Source organism: Mus caroli, unplaced genomic scaffold (genome assembly GCF_978045245.1).
Source record: "Mus caroli unplaced genomic scaffold, Mus_caroli_1 scaffold_3, whole genome shotgun sequence".
In the NCBI taxonomy this organism is placed as follows: domain Eukaryota; kingdom Metazoa; phylum Chordata; class Mammalia; order Rodentia; family Muridae; genus Mus; species Mus caroli.
The window spans coordinates 119,214,562-119,232,980 of NW_028227258.1; positions in this window are offsets into that span (position 1 = coordinate 119,214,562).

Consider the following 18,419-nt stretch of genomic DNA (forward strand, 5'->3'; position numbering starts at 1 on the left):
GGAAAATTACTTAATAGGGGTTTTGCAATCCAACAATGATTATCGGCATGTTAGAAAAACTGAGAACCCAGAAGTTCATTCGTCTTGTTGTCTGATTGCTCCCAATCTGGTGACAAATCATGAAGGATTTGTGGAGGGCTGCTGGTGTGAGTTCACATTACAAAGTCAAAGGAGCAGGTTTCTTATGTCAATGAGGAGCAGGGGCAGCTGAATCAACACTGGGCCATACATATCAAAAACAGGCAGAACATCTTAGTTAGGGTTACCATTGCTGTGAAGGATCACCATTACCAAAAGCAACTTGGGAGAAAAGGGTTATTTGGCATACACTCAACATTGCTTTTCTCCATCAAAGAAAGTCAGGGTAGAAAATCAAACAGGGCAGGAACCTGGAAGAAGGAACTGATTCCTAGGTTATGGAGGAGGTGCTGCTACCTGGCTTGCTCTGCATGATTTGCTTAACTTTCTCTCTTAGAGAATACAGGACTATCTGCTTAGGAGTGGTTCCATCTACAGTGGTTTGGACACTCATTCATTAGTCATTAAGAAATACCCTAAAGCAGTGTTTCTCAACCTGTGAATTGTGTCCTCTTTGTGGGTCGCATACTAGATATCCTGTATAGCAGATGTTTACATTGCAATTCATAATAGTAGAAAATTTGCAGTTATAAAGTAGTTACAAAATAATTATATGGTTGAAGTTACCAAAACATATATGAGGAACTGTACTAAAGGGATGAAGCATTAGGAATATGGACAATAAAATAGCCCATATATTTTAATAATGTGACCCTACTAAAGAAAGAACTAATGAAACCTGCAGAATCTCTCTGACGATATATATATATATATATATATATATATATATATATATATATAATGTGTGTATAATCTATACACATATAATCCACAGCTAAAATATTTCATAGCAGACATTATTATTTTTCTGTAACTATTCATTGAGGAAGTCTGCTTATATTTTAAATTCTTATTAAAATACAGAATAAAATATGAATACACTAATATTTTCTTATGTCACTATTTGACAACTCTTTAATATTTTTTATTTAGCAAGAAATTATATTTTTGTATTACAAGTTAGTTCAAGGGAGATGTAGCCCTGCTTCAGCTTTCTATTTTATTGCAAAAATCTCATGAGGAATGCAGAATCTCTTGGACTCTATATATGCAAGGATAAATATTTCTTCCACCTCAGTCAGTCTACACAGAAGGAGGCAATGCTATATAAAATTCCATATGGCAAGCTGGAGACAAGACCCAGTGGTAAGAACTCTTGCTGTTTGTCTAAAGACCTGAATTCAGTCACTAGTTCCTATGTGTATGGTTCACAACAACCTGTAATTTTATGGACTTTGTACCAACTTCTCACCTCTATGGAGACCTGTGTACACAGGGCACACATACAGACACGCAGGAACACAAGCAAATAGCTTTTTAATGTACTATCTCTCGTCTTCCCTGATACTAATGACCTGCCATGTATTCCTTGAATCAAATTGCTGTTCTTTTATCTATTCATGTTGATAATTCCTCTCTGGCCACCCTCACAGTAAATGCACTGTAGTGAATTCTCTCCCCTTTTTTCGTTTCATCTGACTTTTTATAGGACACAAACTTTACAATTATTTTCTCCATATTATCCTTGTCTTCAGGTTTCAATACATCTCCTTAAATATTGGAACTATTTTGTTTCCTGCCTTACTATCTACCTATTAAATTTTAGTGTTCTAAACACATTTACATGGTTCACTGTTTCCTTGTTCACCTAAGGGCCATCCAGAAAATAAATCATTCTGGTTATAGAAGAAAGTTGAGGAGGTGGATAGTTAAGTCAAAAATAGGAAGGTATTAAACAATAAATTAAATCCTGTAGTAGTCAACAAGCTAGTTACAATCATTTCCTTAAGCAGCTGTAATGTCAAAAGTACTTTATGTGAAAAATCATGGTATATCTAACTTTTAAATAGTTTTTTAAATTATAGTTGGTGTATATACGGCATATAACATATATAACTCAAATCAGCATGATTTTACATAGTTTCCTCCCAGAAGCTAATTTTAATAACTTTGTATTATATTAATATTCAGGCACTAAATGCGTAGAAATGCACTTATTTTAAAAGGACACATATGTGTTGTAGTCACACATTTTAATATTTTTAATATAAATGCTAAATGATAGCATTGTAATTATTTTTAAAACTATAAGTCAGATTACCTAAATTATATGCATCTCTACTTACTTATTAGATTATATACAAATTCAAAATAGTGAAATATAGAATTATCAAATGCAATGTTTTGTGTAACAGGTACATTAGGAGAATTTGCAAATATATATTAGATGTACATGGATATTGTTTACTTAGAAAAACTGAATCTTGTCTTATCTCCTTATTCTTTATATTTTCTGACTAAACCATGTATTTACATACATGGATAATAAATATATATTTATTAGTGAATTAATGTGTGATGATTTATGATAATATTTAACTTGACAAGATCCAGCTCCACCTTAGAGACAAATCTGTGGATATTTGTGAGACATTTTCTACATCGGCTACCCATAATTTAATTAATTCATTATATTCATACATTTGGATGAAGCTGAAATGATAAATAATAATTTCAGATAAGAAACTAAATAATAAAAATAAACAATAAATGAATTAGAAAACTTGCTCTACAGTCACTAACCTGGCAGGTAAATATTGAATAACTCACTGTGACAGTTGTGTTTTCATAGACAAGGGAGGTAAATTCTCTGCCTTTATATGTAATAAAGTAGGTGAATCAGATGGCACTAAGTATAACAAAGAAAACATATCAAGAGATATTATATTGTGTAAATCATGGGTAGAAGAGAAAAAGAAATATGAGTCAGCACAGTGTACAATGTGTTATTTGTATAAAAATTCAGTAAAATCACATAAAATCATATCTATTTTATGTTATATGTTTTGTACATTAGATCATAGCTTTATAACTATATACCTATATAACAGTGTCAAAGAAAATGAAAAATGTCAACACCTTTTTGGTTGATGAAAATTAGGTGAAACTCTACTGCAAAATGCCACATCATGGCAACTGAGGACAGCCACAGGCAGAAAACTAGCACAAAAGACATATCTGAGAAAATGATGGCATCAAAAACATACTCTCAAAGCTTAGCATCAGGAAAATAAATAGCTCAACTACAGAATATGAACACTTGTAACTGGTACCCAAAGTCATAGAGAAGGCAACTATATCCTCAGTAAGAGGCAGCAGAGCCTTATATACTGTGAGGCAATTACAATTTGAAACAATGGCTAAGGTACAAAGCATGACAGCATCCTATACTGGTGAGGATGGAACAGTGGAAATTTTCTTTATGCTAGTAGTAGTAAGAAATGGGATAATGGATTTGTTTCACAGTGTGGTTTTCAATAAAGAGAAAAATAATCAGCAATGTGATGAAATAATTCACCAGTTACATAAAAAAAAATCAGCCCAACACAAAACAAAAGCAGAATAAACAAAGACAAACAAAAAAGTAAAAATGACCTTAGGTAAAGGTGAATTTTAATTCAATTTTAGAATACCAATGACCAAAAATATTTTCAGGGTTGTTCAATTTAAGTAAAACATCAAATCTAACCCAGAGTTATTAGTACATACATTTTCTCTACCATGGGAATGTGTACTACACTAAGACAAATTCATTAAAATTATGTGGATAATTCGATCCTAAAATGTCTTCAACTTAGATAAATAAAGTTATTTTCGAAACAATAGTGATAGTTTAAAATATTATATATGTGACTTTTCATCTCAACAGGGGAGTACACGTTTCCTATGTAAGAAAATTAAAGAAGCACACAAAAGACATAAGAACCAGTAAACAGTGTGTCTGCACAGGTTTATCAAGAAGTTCAATATGGAGAGAAAGAAAGTCTGAGTGCTCACTCTTGTTCTGCAGCTACCTTGATAACCATTTACCAAACCTGAAGTAAGAAGAGAGCAGGGTACAACAGAGAGACTTCAATACACATGATCATTTTGTTTTGTTAAATATTTGACCATGTAGTAAATAACATCATACGAAGGAGTCACATTCTTTAATTATCCCATAGGTACATCCAAAATCACCCTTCCTTAGGCCCACTAGGTAGGCATACTATCTCCCACTCTTATCAATAGGAAAGGTAGAAACACATGTATAATGTACCTGGATAAAATATATTATCATAATAAAACTCAGTTATTTGTATGGCAAATAGTATTAACTTAAAATTAATATAGAAAGATGGAAGAAACTACACAATTGAGAAGTAATTCATTATCTTCTAGAGAAATGAAGCAAGCAATAATTTCATAACTCAAGAAATAGATGTTAAAAGTACAAGTTTTAAATATGAAAATCCATAGAACAAAACCTTTTCAGAAAGGTGACATATTGTCCATAGGAAGCCAGGGGAGTGTGGTTGAGACAAGTGTCTGAGTGTTTTATTACAGCCTTGTGGTACTAGCTGACTTCTTAAACTATGTGCATTTATTACTCTTTTAAGTATAGAAGTACCTAAAACAAAAGATTAAACAGAATAATAGGATGAGTAGGAGTAAAGAATTTCAAGGTTTGATGATTTTGACAGTTCCTTACCTATGGGTGCACAGAAAGCCTTTACCACTACTGTATAGCTATTGTTGCAGCTGAGACAGGCTCCCAGCTCCTCTCTAGGCAGAATATTTAAAGAACAAAGAGATTTTTAAGTTGGCATAATTATATTTAATAATATACATTGTTTCTACTATAAAACGACTCCCCTCAATTACTCAAACTTTTCCAAGTTCCTTGAGACAGTCATCTGAACACAGGCATGAAGATCTGTTTCTGTTGTTCATGGCTGTTCATTTGGCTTCTCTGCTGCCTATGAAACTACACACCTAAATATAAAAGGCAAAATACTATTATTAATATTATATTATATTACATTACTGAAAATGATTTCTTTGTATTTAAATTTTATATCCTTCTAGACTCTACTGGTCACGCCTATCAACTAGTGGCATTCCTTTTGCATAAATGTTTAAACTATTTTTTCTTTCTTTATCTCATCTTTTTCTTTCGTCTTTATTTCATCTTTTTCAAATATATATTTGCAAATTGTTTATGACTCATGCAACATGACTAAATCACCCTTTTAAAGGATTCAAAACAATATATATTGGTATGTAAGAAGACAAAGTAAGATGATCCTATCTCAAATATAAGAGTGAACATGTTCAAATTATGAACTAATTAACTTTAATGAATAAGCCTCTGTTTAATTTCAATAATAAGCACTATATCCAAAGTACATTTCTTGGGGCTGAGTTGGGGGATATAGTGAATATGATACAAAGCCATTTTATGAAATTCTCAGAGAACTAATAGAACTAATGACTGTAATTTGTAATTTAATCATTTGTCACTTTTATTTCTCTTCTTCAAACCCTCTCATGCACCTCCCATTTTTTCTCTCAAATTCATGTATGTTTTATTCTTTCTTTATTAGATATGTATATGTGTGTGTGTTTGTGTGTGCAATATAATTATATAATTAAAGAATTCAGAGAGCTCATACTCAATCCATACAATGATACTAATAATTTTTAAGTACATTTTTCATAACATTTAAGCAAAACAACCAAACTGCTGCATGCATGGAAAGCTCAGAAAAAAGACAAACTTTAATTGATATCTGCCTTAATTATCTGTGCACTCTACAAGTGCATTTTATTATTATGTATAAGTTAAATAAAAATAAAATAATTGATTATGGCTAGTAATGAGAGTAAATATGATAAAACAGGCAAACATACAAAAGAATTCCAAATATATAGTTAACAAATATATCCACAGTCATGGAGACGGCACTGTAGTAGGTCAACAAAAGAGTTGTGTAACTAAATCAAATATTAGCTGACATCAAGATCAGAAGTCACAATTAAAACATGTTTTACTGGCTTGTTTTGTGTGTCGACTTGAAACAGGCTGGCCTTATCACAGAGAAAGGCACTTTAGTTGGGGGAGTGCCTCCATAAGATCCATCTGTAAGGCATTTCCTCAATTAATGATCAAGGGGGTGGGCCTCTTGTGGGTGATACCATCTCTGGGCTGGTAGTCTTGGGTACTATAAGAAAGCAAGCTGAGCCGGGCATGGTGGCGCATGCCTTTAATCCCAGCACTTGGGAGGCAGAGGCAGGCGGATTTCTGAGTTTGAGGCCAGCCTGGTCTACAAAGTGAGTTCCAGGACAGCCAGGGCTACACAGAGAAACTCTGTCTCAAAAAAAGCCAAAAAAGCCAAAAAGAAAGAAAGAAGAAAGAAAGAAAGAAAGAAAGAAAGAAAGAAAGAAAGAAAGAAAGAAAGAAAGAAAGAAGAAAAAAGAAAAAAGAAAAAAGAAAAACGAAAAGAAAGAAGGAAAGGAAAGGAAAGGAAAGGAAAGGAAAGGAAAGGAAAGGAAAGGAAAGGAAAGGAAAGGAAAGGAAAGGAAAGGAAAGGAAAGGAAAGGAAAGGAAAGGAAAGGAAAGGAAAGGAAAGGAAAGGAAAGGAAAGGAAAGGAAAGGAAAGGAAAGGAAAGGAAAGGAAAGGAAAGGAAAGGAAAGGAAAAAGAAAGCTGAGCAACCCAGGAGAAGCAAGCCAGTAAGGAACATCCCTCCATGGCCTCTGCATCAGCTCCTGCTTACTGATGTGCTTGAGTTCAAGTCCTGACTTCCTTGATGATGTAAAAGTGTAATGTAAAAGTGTAAGCTGAATAAACCCTTTCCTCCCCAACTTGCTTCTTAGTCATGATGTTTGTGCAGGAATAGAAACCCTGACTAAGACACATGTATAAGACCAAAGTGGGAGAGAGCTAGAGTTACCTTAGTGAGAAAATCATATTTTTTCTATCTTCAAAGTCTTGAAGTTCTCATCATACAGCTCTTTCATTTGTTTGGTTAGAGTTACACCAAGATATTTTACATTTGTAGCTATTTTGAAGGGTGTTTTTTTGCCCTAATTTCTTTCAAAGCCATATATATATATATATATATATATATATATATATATATATATATGGTTTGGTTGGTTGAGAAGAGGGAGAAGAAGATTTGTAGGAGCCAGAGAGAGATCAAGGATACACCAAGAAAACCAGAAGAATCAACTATCTTTGGCCCATAGAGGATCACAGAGACTGAACCACCAACCAGAGAGTGTGCATAGGATAGGCCTAGGCCCTTTACTTGCCTGTAACAGTTGTGCAGCTTTGTCTTCATGTTGGACACCTAACAGCAGGATCAAGGGCTGTTTTCGATTCTGTTGCCTGCCTTGGAGACCCTTTCTTCCTACTGGGCTGCCTTTTCTATCCTCAACAGGAGATGGGTCTAGTTTTATTCCAACTTGATATGCCAAGACTGATTGACATCCACAGAAGGCCTCTTCTTTTCTGATGTGAGGGGGAGAAGAGATGGATGGATGGGGAGGGCAAGGTGGCAAGAGGACTGGGTGGAACACAGGTAAGTGAAGCTGAGTTCAGGAAATATAATCAATTATTTAATTAATTAAAACTAAGATATAAGAAAGAAAGAAATATGTATGTCATCAGAATCAAAGATTAAACAAGGTGACAATGCCCAAATATGAATAATCTGAACATCAATATAATACACTTTTAATAAATTAAACATAAACTTATTCATTTTTCTATGAGGAAAATAATAGAGGAAAACCTCTTCACTGCCAGTCTTTGGAAAATATTAAGAAAGAACATTATTCCCTATGCTAAAAAATAAAAGCACAAAATGTATGAAAAAAATCAGAATTTGTGTTTTATTTTGATGCACAATTTACACTTATTTGTTGAGATGAATTTCACACTATTCTTATTTTTAAGATTTCTCTGGTTTTGTAATTAGAACTTGTGGCAAGTGGTTTGGTTTCTTTGTGGTGTGGTGTATCCTGCCATCATGTTGGTTGAATATTTTTATACTTCAAACTTTTCTGAGTCCAGACTCATATTGCATCTTTCCATCCACATTCCCAGAACTGATAAACCCATGGAGATTCTATGGTTGTTTGTATCAAAGAACGCTAGAAACTGATGGGTACTATCGCTTTTCTGAAGGGGATGTTTTTGCACTGAACTTTTATTTGAGCTATTTTCAGTTCATTTCTATTGATCTTAATTTCTTACTCTCCTAATATTGTTCCCCCTTTTGTTAATTATTATAGTCTCAAGTCAAGATTATCTTTTGCATTTGTGAACAGAGTGAATATGAGAGTATTTTTTAAATGTTACGGTGTCCTTCTGTATATATGCATATTCTTTTCTTATGCATATGGTCTTGTTCTTCACTTTATGGCTTTTGGCCATCAAAGTTGTGGCATTTGAAAGAACTATGGAGAAAGTATAGGATTGAAAGTATGGAGAAAGAATGCATAGGATTATGCTATCTTTCTACAGGTTAAGTACTATATGTTTACTGCAGATGAACAATTCCACTACCAGTAGTACAAGTCCTTGTTAGACCAACTCAAATACCCAGAGTTCAGGCCACCTAGGACAAAATGCATGCTATGTAGGAATTTAAAACTATCGTCATTGCTACTAGTGTATGCAAGATATCTGGCTTTCAAAAGACAGAAACAAAATGGTACACAGAAAATAAAGATAAGTGATATATATCCAAGATATAGGACCAGATTCTGTGGCAGAGATATTAGAAAAATAATTGGACATCTAAAAATATCTGTGGTTAAAATGATAAAGTATCAGTGAAAGTCATTAAATTTTCCGAAGATATCAATGTCACTAAAAGCCAATGATGAAAATTGTCTAGAAGAAAATATAGGTACCAGCCACTACTTAAATACCCCTTAACAAAAAATTATTCTCTCAGTCTTTACCAACTTCTTTAAATGTTTCTCCGAAGTCTACCTAATATAGGAGCCCAGCAAATGTAAATACTAGAGTTATAGTTAAAAAGCACAAGAAGTGAGCATCTGCCTATGTATTTGTAAAGCTCTGGCAGGTCCTCTCAGGAGACAGCTGTATCAGGCTCCTTTAAGCAGGCATTTATTGGCATCCGTGGTAGTGTCAGAGTTTGGTGATTGTATATGGGATGAATCCCCAGGTGGGGAAGTCTCTGGATGGCCTTTCCTTCAGTCTGTGCCCACTCAAGTATTTTATTCCCCTTTCTACGAAGGACCCACACTTTGAAATGAGTGTGGGGTTCCCAATAGAGGAGCTAGAGAAAGGACTTAAGGAGATGAAGGGATTTGCAACCCATAGGAAGTACAGCAATATCAACCAACCAGACCCCCCAGAGCTCCCAGGGACTAAGCCACCAACCAAGGTATACACATGGCTGGAGGTGCATATGCAGAAGAGAAATGTCTTGTCAGGCATCAAAGGGAGGAGAGGTCCTTCCTGCTATGAAGGTTAGATAGATGCCCCAGTGTAGGGGAATAGGGGGAAGGGAAGTGGATGGGTAGAGTAACATCCTCATAGAAGTAGGGGGAGGGAGAATGGAGTAGAGGATTTCCAGGAGGGTGGGAAACTGGAAAAGGGGATAACATTTGAAATGTAAATAAAGAAAATATCCCTTAATCATCAGGGAAATGCAAATCAAAACAACCCTGAGATTCCACCTCACACCAGTCAGAATGGCTAAAAAAAAAAAAAAAAAAAAATCAGGTGACAGCAGATGCTGGCGAGGATGTGGAGAAAGAGGAACACTCCTCCATTGTTGGTGGGATTGCAAGCTTGTACAACCACTCTGGAAATCAGTCTGGAGGTTCCTCAGAAAATTGGACATAGTACTACCAGAGGATAATGGAATACCTCTCCTGGGGATATATCCAGAAGATGTTCCAACTGGTAAGAAGGACACATGCTCCACTATGTTCATAGCAGCCTTATTTATAATAACAAGAAGCTGGAAAGAGCCCAGATGCCCCTCAACAGAGGAATGGATACAGAAAATGTGGTACATTTACACAATGGAGTACTACTCAGCTATTAAAAAGAATGAATTTATGAAATTCCTAGGCAAATGGATGGACCTGGAGGGCATCATCCTGAGTGAGGTGACCCAATCACAAAAGAACTCACATGATATGTACTCACTGATAAGTGGATATTAGCCCAGAAACTTAGAATACCCAAGATACAAGATACAATTTGCAAAACACATGAAACTCAAGAAGAATGAAGACCAAAGTGTGGACACTTTGCCCCTTCTTAGAATTGGGAACAAAACACCCATGGAAGGAGTAACAGAGACAACGTTTGGAGCTGAGACAAAAGGATGAACCATCTAGAGACTGCCATACCTGGGGATTCATCCCACAATAAGCCTCCAAACGCTGACACCATTGCATACACTAGCAAGATTTTGCTGAAAGGACCCAGATATAGCTGTCTCTTGTGAGGCTTGCCTACACAGAAGTGGATGCTCACAGTCAGCTATTGGATGTATCACAGGGCCCCCAGTGGAGGAGCTAGAGAAAGTACCCAAGGAACTAAAGGGGTCTGCAACCCTATAGGTAGAACAACAATATAAACTAACCAGTACCCACAGAGCTCATGTCTCTAGCTGCATATGTGTCAGAAGATGGCCTAGTTGGCCATCATTGTAAAGAGAGGCCCATTGGTCTTGCAAACTTTAGACTCTTCAGTACAGGGGAATGCCAGGGCCAGCCAAGAAGTGGGAGTGGGGTGGGGGAAGGTATGGGGAACTTTTGGGATTGCATTGGAAATGTAAATGAGGAAAATACCTAATAAAAATTTTTAAAAATTAAAAAAAAATAAATAATTTAAAGGGAAAAAAAGCACCAGAAGTAAAATATGTTCTTGAGAAGTGAGAGAAGCATCAGATAAAAGATACCAGCTCCCCTTTTGTCTTGAGACATTCCAACAGAGAGACCTGGGGAATAAACATTCACTTAATCCCATCCTAGAGTGGTGAGTACTAGAACTGAGGTGATTCATCTTTGGAATGAGCCTCTATAACACTTAAAATAATTGTAGACACTTCTGTTGTTTGTGCTGCCTATCCATAAGCAGAGAAAAACTGACTTAAACTCGAATTTCTATCCAGGAACTACAGAAATAGACAGACGGGGAGACAGATAATCTACTCCCATGGAGTAAATACAGAACAGAAATAACTAAACTTATGTCACAAGCAACCAGCTGGCTTTTATTGTTATTCTCATGATTGTGCTTAAGTGTATATGGTTATAAATATTAAAATTCCAAATAGATATGAGCAACTTGATAAAAGCTATATTGCAAAAGGTGAGCTGTTTGCTGAAATTATAAATGGCTAATTTTATCTTCTTCATAATATATATATTTTCTCTGCTTATGTACACACACACACACACACACACACACACACACACACACTTTGGAGGAGCTGATTACCTAACATATAGCTCACTGAGATTTATGTATTGAATTATCCTTAAATTATAATAATGAGATTGTAATTCTCTAATGTTTCATCTGGTTATATTTGAGCACTGAGAGGACTTCACAGACCAACTTTTAAAATTTGATTACAAACATATGTAAATAAGTTGTAAGACAAAGTAGTCTACAAAGACACTTTGTGATCACCTTGACTAATCAAGATTTACATTTGCAGTAATCAAACCACACAGCATATGCCTTCTGCTACAAAGCCTAAGAAAAGCATAACATCAATGTCATATTATTTCTCACTAAAACAAAAGAGCATTCATCAAGTAGTGAGGAGCAACAGAAACACTCAAATTATTCAATATTCTATCAATTGCCTTGCCTTCTCTAAATCAGAAAGTACTTTAAAGGGCAGAACAAAGAAAAATATTATTTCTCTACAAAATATCTGTCCCCTAATTTGGATTCTATTGACATTATAAAATATTTTTTTTTTAAATATTGTTAATTTTTATTTCATCTACATTTTCTTTTTTTTTTTTTTTTTAATATTTTTATTACATAATTTCCTCAATTACATTTCCAATACTATCCCAAAAGTCCCCCATAGCGCCCCCCACTTCCCTACCCACCCATTCCCATTCTTTTGGCCCTGGCATTCCCCTATATTGGGGCATATAAAGTTTGCAAGTCCAATGGGCCTCTCTTTCCATTGATGGCCGACTAGGCCATCTTTCGATACATATGCAGCTAGAGACAAGAGCTCCAGGGTTCCGGTTAGTACATCATGTTGTTCCAACAATAGGGTTGCAGATCCCTTTAGCTCCTTGGGGACATTATAAAATATTGACAAGAACCAACTTGGAGGAAAAAATGTTTGTTTCATTTTACAATCCATCTTTGAGGGAAGTCAGAGCAGGATGCAAGTAGGATGTGAACTTGAAGCAAACTCCTGGGCGAAATGCTGTGTCCTGGCTTGCTTCCTCTAGCTTGCTCAACTGTCTTTCTTATACAGTCCAGGTCCACCTGCCCTGGCACAGTTCACAGTGAGCTGGGCCCTCTTGCATCAAATAGCCCATAAGAAAATGCCTCACACATATCTCCAGAAGCTAATCTCATCAGGGCAGTTCTTCAGTTGAGGTTCTCTGTTCTGGATACTTACTTTAAAGAGCAAAGTTTGTTATGACAGATTGGAAAAAAATTCACAGATGATTCTGATAATTTACTATAATCACAAAAAGGTAGAAACTTATTCTTACTAAATACATGGAACTGAAATCCTTTATGCTGTAATGCCTAGATATCTCAGTCTCTTTCCAAAATTCACCGAATAACTTAATCTCTCATCTTAATAGTGCAACATAGTAGCAAATATAAGAGGGTTAGGGTTTGGGAATGAGGAGTAGGGAATATGAACCATTGCTGTGGTGAATTCCTTAAACTTTATATTTTTTTTTCTTTTTTCGGATATTTTATTTATATTTCAAATGTTGTCCCCTGTCCCTGTTTCCCCTCCAGAAACTCCCTACCCTACCTCCCCTCCCCCTGCTTCTACGAGGGTGTTCCCCTAACCCACCCACCCAGTCCTGCCTCCCTGCCCTGGCATTCCCTAGTTGGTAAATGAGCAAAAAAGAATTTTATGTAGCTAAGATCATTGTGTTCTTTCAATTCTTGAAAATTTCAAGGGCTCGAAGACCAAAGTAGAAATACTTCTGTGTGGTAACTTAACTAGGATTCAAGAGGTCTGAATTTCATGCACAGAGACACACATAGACCCACCACCACCACCAGCACCAGCACCAGCACCAGCACCAGCACCACCACCACCAACAACAACAACAATAACAGCAACAAAACAACAAAACAAGCACAATTTTTGGTTGGAGATTTATTATTCCATTAAAATAGTAAAAAAAAAAAAATCCAAGGTAACTTGTTTTTCAGTAAATCATTTTCCAAGTTGTCTCAGAGATAAAACTTTGATCATCTTTATTTTCAACTTAACCTTTGAAATTAAAGAATTGTGGTTTTTCTATTAGCTTTATCTCCCAAATCAACAGAGGCTTTGATTTTGTTGTGTAATATTTTCATTTTTCTACATATCATTTATGATTTACAGAGTCTCTGCATTATGATTCAATGATAAAAGACACAATTCATGGATTATTATTTAAGGTACAGATGACTTACCTTATGTGAAGTACATAAGGTTCTGCATGGCACAACTGTTTTGAATGCATTCCTGGAGATACAATGACATGCCCTGAACTGAATTCTAGTTGGTCTGATATTTTTCAAGAAATAACTCTCAAGGTCAAAGTGTGAATGAAAACATTATTCTCTCTCATTGCCTCAGGATGCAATGTTCACCCACCATTGAATTTCGGATTTCACTCCAACATTAAGCAGTTTTAGCCTCTGCCCAAGCTAGATGTTGTCCATGAAAGCAAAACAAAACAAACAAACAAAAAATACAACTATATTTTTTCATTTTTCACTTTCATTTCATTTTCATTACATTTTTTTCAATGAAACATAACAGGAAACATGATGATGTTGCTGGGAAATAGCAGTTGGGAGTCAAATAGAAAGAGTTTTGTCTTTGCAGTATGGCCAAGTCTAGATATGTTCTTCCATGTGATATTGATCTGATGAAGCCTTTTACAAGTAGATTAAAAGTCCCATCACCAAACAGCCTTTATAGCCTGCAGTTTCAACAAGTTTGTCTGAATTGCAACAGAAAGCAAACTGATCATGATCTCTGGGAAGAGCTGAACCCCATGTCTCTGCACTGATGTAGCTGCCAGCATTGTAGCAGGAGATGACTGCTGGGTAATCCATCCCTTCTGCAGACACCAAACCTACACACTATTGCTGATGTCAAGAAGCACTTGGTGATAGGAGCCTGGTATAGCTGTCCCCTGAGAGGCTCTGTTAGTCCCTGACCAATACAGATGCTGATGCTCACAGTCAACCATTGGATTGAGTCCAGGGACCCCATTGGAAGAGTTAGGGGAAGGACTGAAGGTGCTGAAAGGGATTTCAACCCATCAGAAGAACATATTGTTATATCAACTAACCAGACCCCTCAGAGCTCGCAGGGACTAAACCACCAACCAAGGAGTACACATGGACGGAGCCATGGCTCCAGCCGCATATGTAGCAGAAGAAGGTCTTATCTGGCATTAATGGGAGGGGAGGCCCTTGTTCCTGTGTAGACTCAATGCCCCAGCATAAGGGGATGGTAGAAAGGTGAGGCAGGAGTAGATGGGTGGGTGAGGAGCACCCTCATAGAGGCAGGAGCTTGGAGGATGAGGTGGGGTGGGGAATTGTGGAGAGGAAATCAGGAAGGGGGCAATATTTGAAATGTAAATAAATAAAATAACCAATAAAAATGAATTCAAGAAAATCAAAGTTCCACATGAATTCATAATTGTGGAGCTATCAAGTTTGGGGCTTGAGCAAAATATTCCTTACTGTGTCTTGACAGACATGTGACATAGATAATGTTGATTATTTATGGAATAACTGTGCTAAAATATGCTTTTTAGGAAGCTATTCACCTCTTGAGTAAGTAGAAGTAGAAGTATGACTACAGCTTTAGTTTTTAAATTACTGAAATGTATATATAAGGCAAATTGCATTTGTGAGAAAATCATATGCAACATAATTTTCAAAGTATTCTGGTAATAGAGACTTCTAATAGAAGGTGTCAAAATAAATTGTTCTTTAATAGTTTATCAAGTATATCTTAACTGTACAAGGCAAAATAGCACTTGCTTGCTGTCCTGAGTCTGTCAATTGGTAATTAAATATTTCAAGAGTCACACTCCCCTTCTAAGAAGCAGGTGTTAAGATTTTCAAAAGCATTGATATGTAGACTGCATGAAAGCTGACTAGATAAACGTATGTTACAATACCTAGACAATTATCTCACATTCTTATGAATGTCATGAAATTTTCAGTTGAGTAGAGGAGCAAGAGTCTTTACACTCTCCTTGCAATGTCATAAATTCTGGTCGATGGACATATTCATGAGCAGTGAGCAGAACAGAACATAGAATTGGATGAAATGTTTTGATTCTGAGAGAATCCTGGTGGTGACATGGCAAGTGTCCTGCACTAGGGAGGTGGAAATTGCCAGATCAGGAGTTCAAAATCATCCTCAGCTGCATAGAATGTGAATTCCCACCTCAGTGATTCCAACAGCAGCAATACATAAAGGTTTAGGAAGGTTTCTATTTAATTCTCATTCTGATGCTGTTTGATTAATATTTTTGTGGCATGTATATGCTTATGTGGTGAAGGTCTTTATTATAAACACATCTTTACTAAACACATATTCTTTAAGCTAACAGAGAAATTATACTAGTAAATACAAAGTAATAAAAACAAACCAAATGAAAACTTAAATTTCAGAATAAATACTAAACATTTGTTTTCACCTATAGGCCTTCTTTATTACTTTAAAGTGAGTTTTTTTCTTTCCTCAGATGTATCTTTTAATGTTTAGAAATTATAATGATAATGTTTTATACCCAATAATGAATACATTCGTGATTATAAATTTCCTTTAAGGATTAACTTCATGTAGGGGAGGGCAGATAAAGATTGTCAAATTACATATCCCTATTGTAATTCAAATCAGTTGAGAGAGAGAGAGAGAGAGAGAGAGAGAGAGAGAGAGAGAGAGAGAGAGAGAGAAACATCCTATGTAGACCCAGAGTAAAAAAGAATGCCAACAACAATTAAGCTGCAGCTGCTTTCTGGGCCTTTGCTATCACAGAGACAGACTCCTGGAACAGTATTTAATCAGAAGGGATTGGGAAAAGATTATAAAGGATTGTGTTTACCTTAACCTGAGCACTGACTACTGAGCAATGTAGAACCAGGCACTGAGCTCCAAGTTGTAACTATGGATAAGAGTTAAGGAGAGAAGTAATGGAGTCAAATGCACCATTAAAGCAGTAAGCCCCATCTATTTCCTCTGAACTTTTGAGTTTTGGTTAGCTCAGCTGAACACAGGGGACCCTTTCTATTGTTAGCTGCTCAGTAGACAGTGGGAAACTGTAACTGATAGTTGTAAAGGTTAGCCCGTGTTTAGAACAGACACAGAAAGGCAGCAATGCATCTGGCATTATTTATCATCTATAGAGTGAGTCAGTACATAATGTCACTGACTTCTAAGTCAGGGCAGAACTCCATGGATTTCTGTTCTGCAGGTGCGCACCTGACAGAGCACAGCCACCCTGAGACCCAACAGAGGATGAATCAAAATGACACGTCCTTCTGTGAATCATCCGCTCTTATGAAGATCCTCTTCTGGAACCAGAGTGCATGAAACCTGCAAGGGTTTTAAAGGAAAAAAAAAACAATACACACACACACAAAAAAAAAAACCACATACAAACAAAAGTATTTGAATGGATATATCTGACCTGTTTATTTACTGACGTGCTATAAAGGATAGCACACATTTTTTATTATTTCCACTTTCTTCCAGAACAATATTCCTAAAGTATGTATTAAATTTTCACAAGATCTATCCTGTTTAATTTAATTTTTGAAACAACCAAATTAAACAATAGCAAAAGGAATGAAATATGCACCAAGCACATTGGAACTTACTTTGGAAGAGATGAGCAGAAAATTACATGGTTTTTACAGGTCTAAAAATCTAGGAGGATTTATATTAATGTGGAAAAAATCACCTTAAAATATATATTAGAACAAGAAAAGCGACTCCTAAAAATAGTCATGATAATACAAAGAAGGCAAAATAAAATTCTGTCATTAAATAATAGGTAAAATACAGAATGGTTTGTGGAAACTTTGATGTTTCAGCTAAGTTTGAAAACTTCTATTTTTCAACACTGGAGCCATAAAACGTATCTGCTATCCTTTGAATTCCAAATGTATTCCAAAGCTCCATGCATTGAAGAAGTAGTCCCAGCTTGGTGCTATGGAGAAAGAGAGAAATGTTCAGAACTGAAACCTAGTGATGGTCATTCCGTCACTGGAGAAAAGGACCCTTAAGGTAACCGGAGTAGCCCAAACACCTTCTCTTCCTATTGCACCATGACAGGAATGTGTTTGCCAAACTGTGTGTACACAGCACACTGTGCTTTCTCTCCATAGGAGCAGAAGCTATAGGGACAACTAAGTTTCAAACTCTGGTAAAGTGGCTCAGGTGCTTATTTAACATATCAAAGAGGACCCGGCCTCCAGGTTTTCCCAGCATCCTCCAGTCCCTACCCATTGCAGGGCCTTCCCTGCTCTCTACACTGAATTTTTCAGCCCAGAAACTTGGGCTGCTCTTTCCTATATAATCCAGACAATTTGGTTACCTAAGGCTTTCCTTTTGTACCTTTGGCCTCCTGACTGCTTGGTTCCCCTTTCTTCCTTGCCCTTCCCCTCTCTCCACTTGATTCAGGGTCATGACAAATCAGGACTTTCCCTAATGTGTATGTTTCTGGCTGTGCTCTCTCACATTTCTGCAATAAGTTTCCCCTCCACCATACCTAGAAACAGCCATGTCACTTACTTCCCTTCCTTTTCATTTATTTACTTATTTTCATTCACCAACCACATGCTGAAATCTCTAATATTTGTGAGCCAAAAAGAGTCTTCTTCTTAAGTTGATTATATCAAAGAATTGTTCTGGTGCCAGAAATTCTAAGTAATGAGAATATCATTAGAATGGAAACAGTCTAGTATAAAAGTGGCTGGGATATGGGTATGTATGATCATTCCGTGGTTTTTTGTTTGTTTGTTTGTTTTTGTTTTTGATATTTTTTTAGTTTGTTGGGTTTTGTTTTGTTTTATTGTTTAGTTTTTGTTTTTTGTTTGCTAGTGGGATGGTGTGTGTGTGTGTGTGTGTGTGTGTGTGTAGGCTTTGAACTTGAGATGAAGGTGACTTGTGAATTATCTTGGTTCTGGTGGCAGCTTCTAGTGAGCCAAAG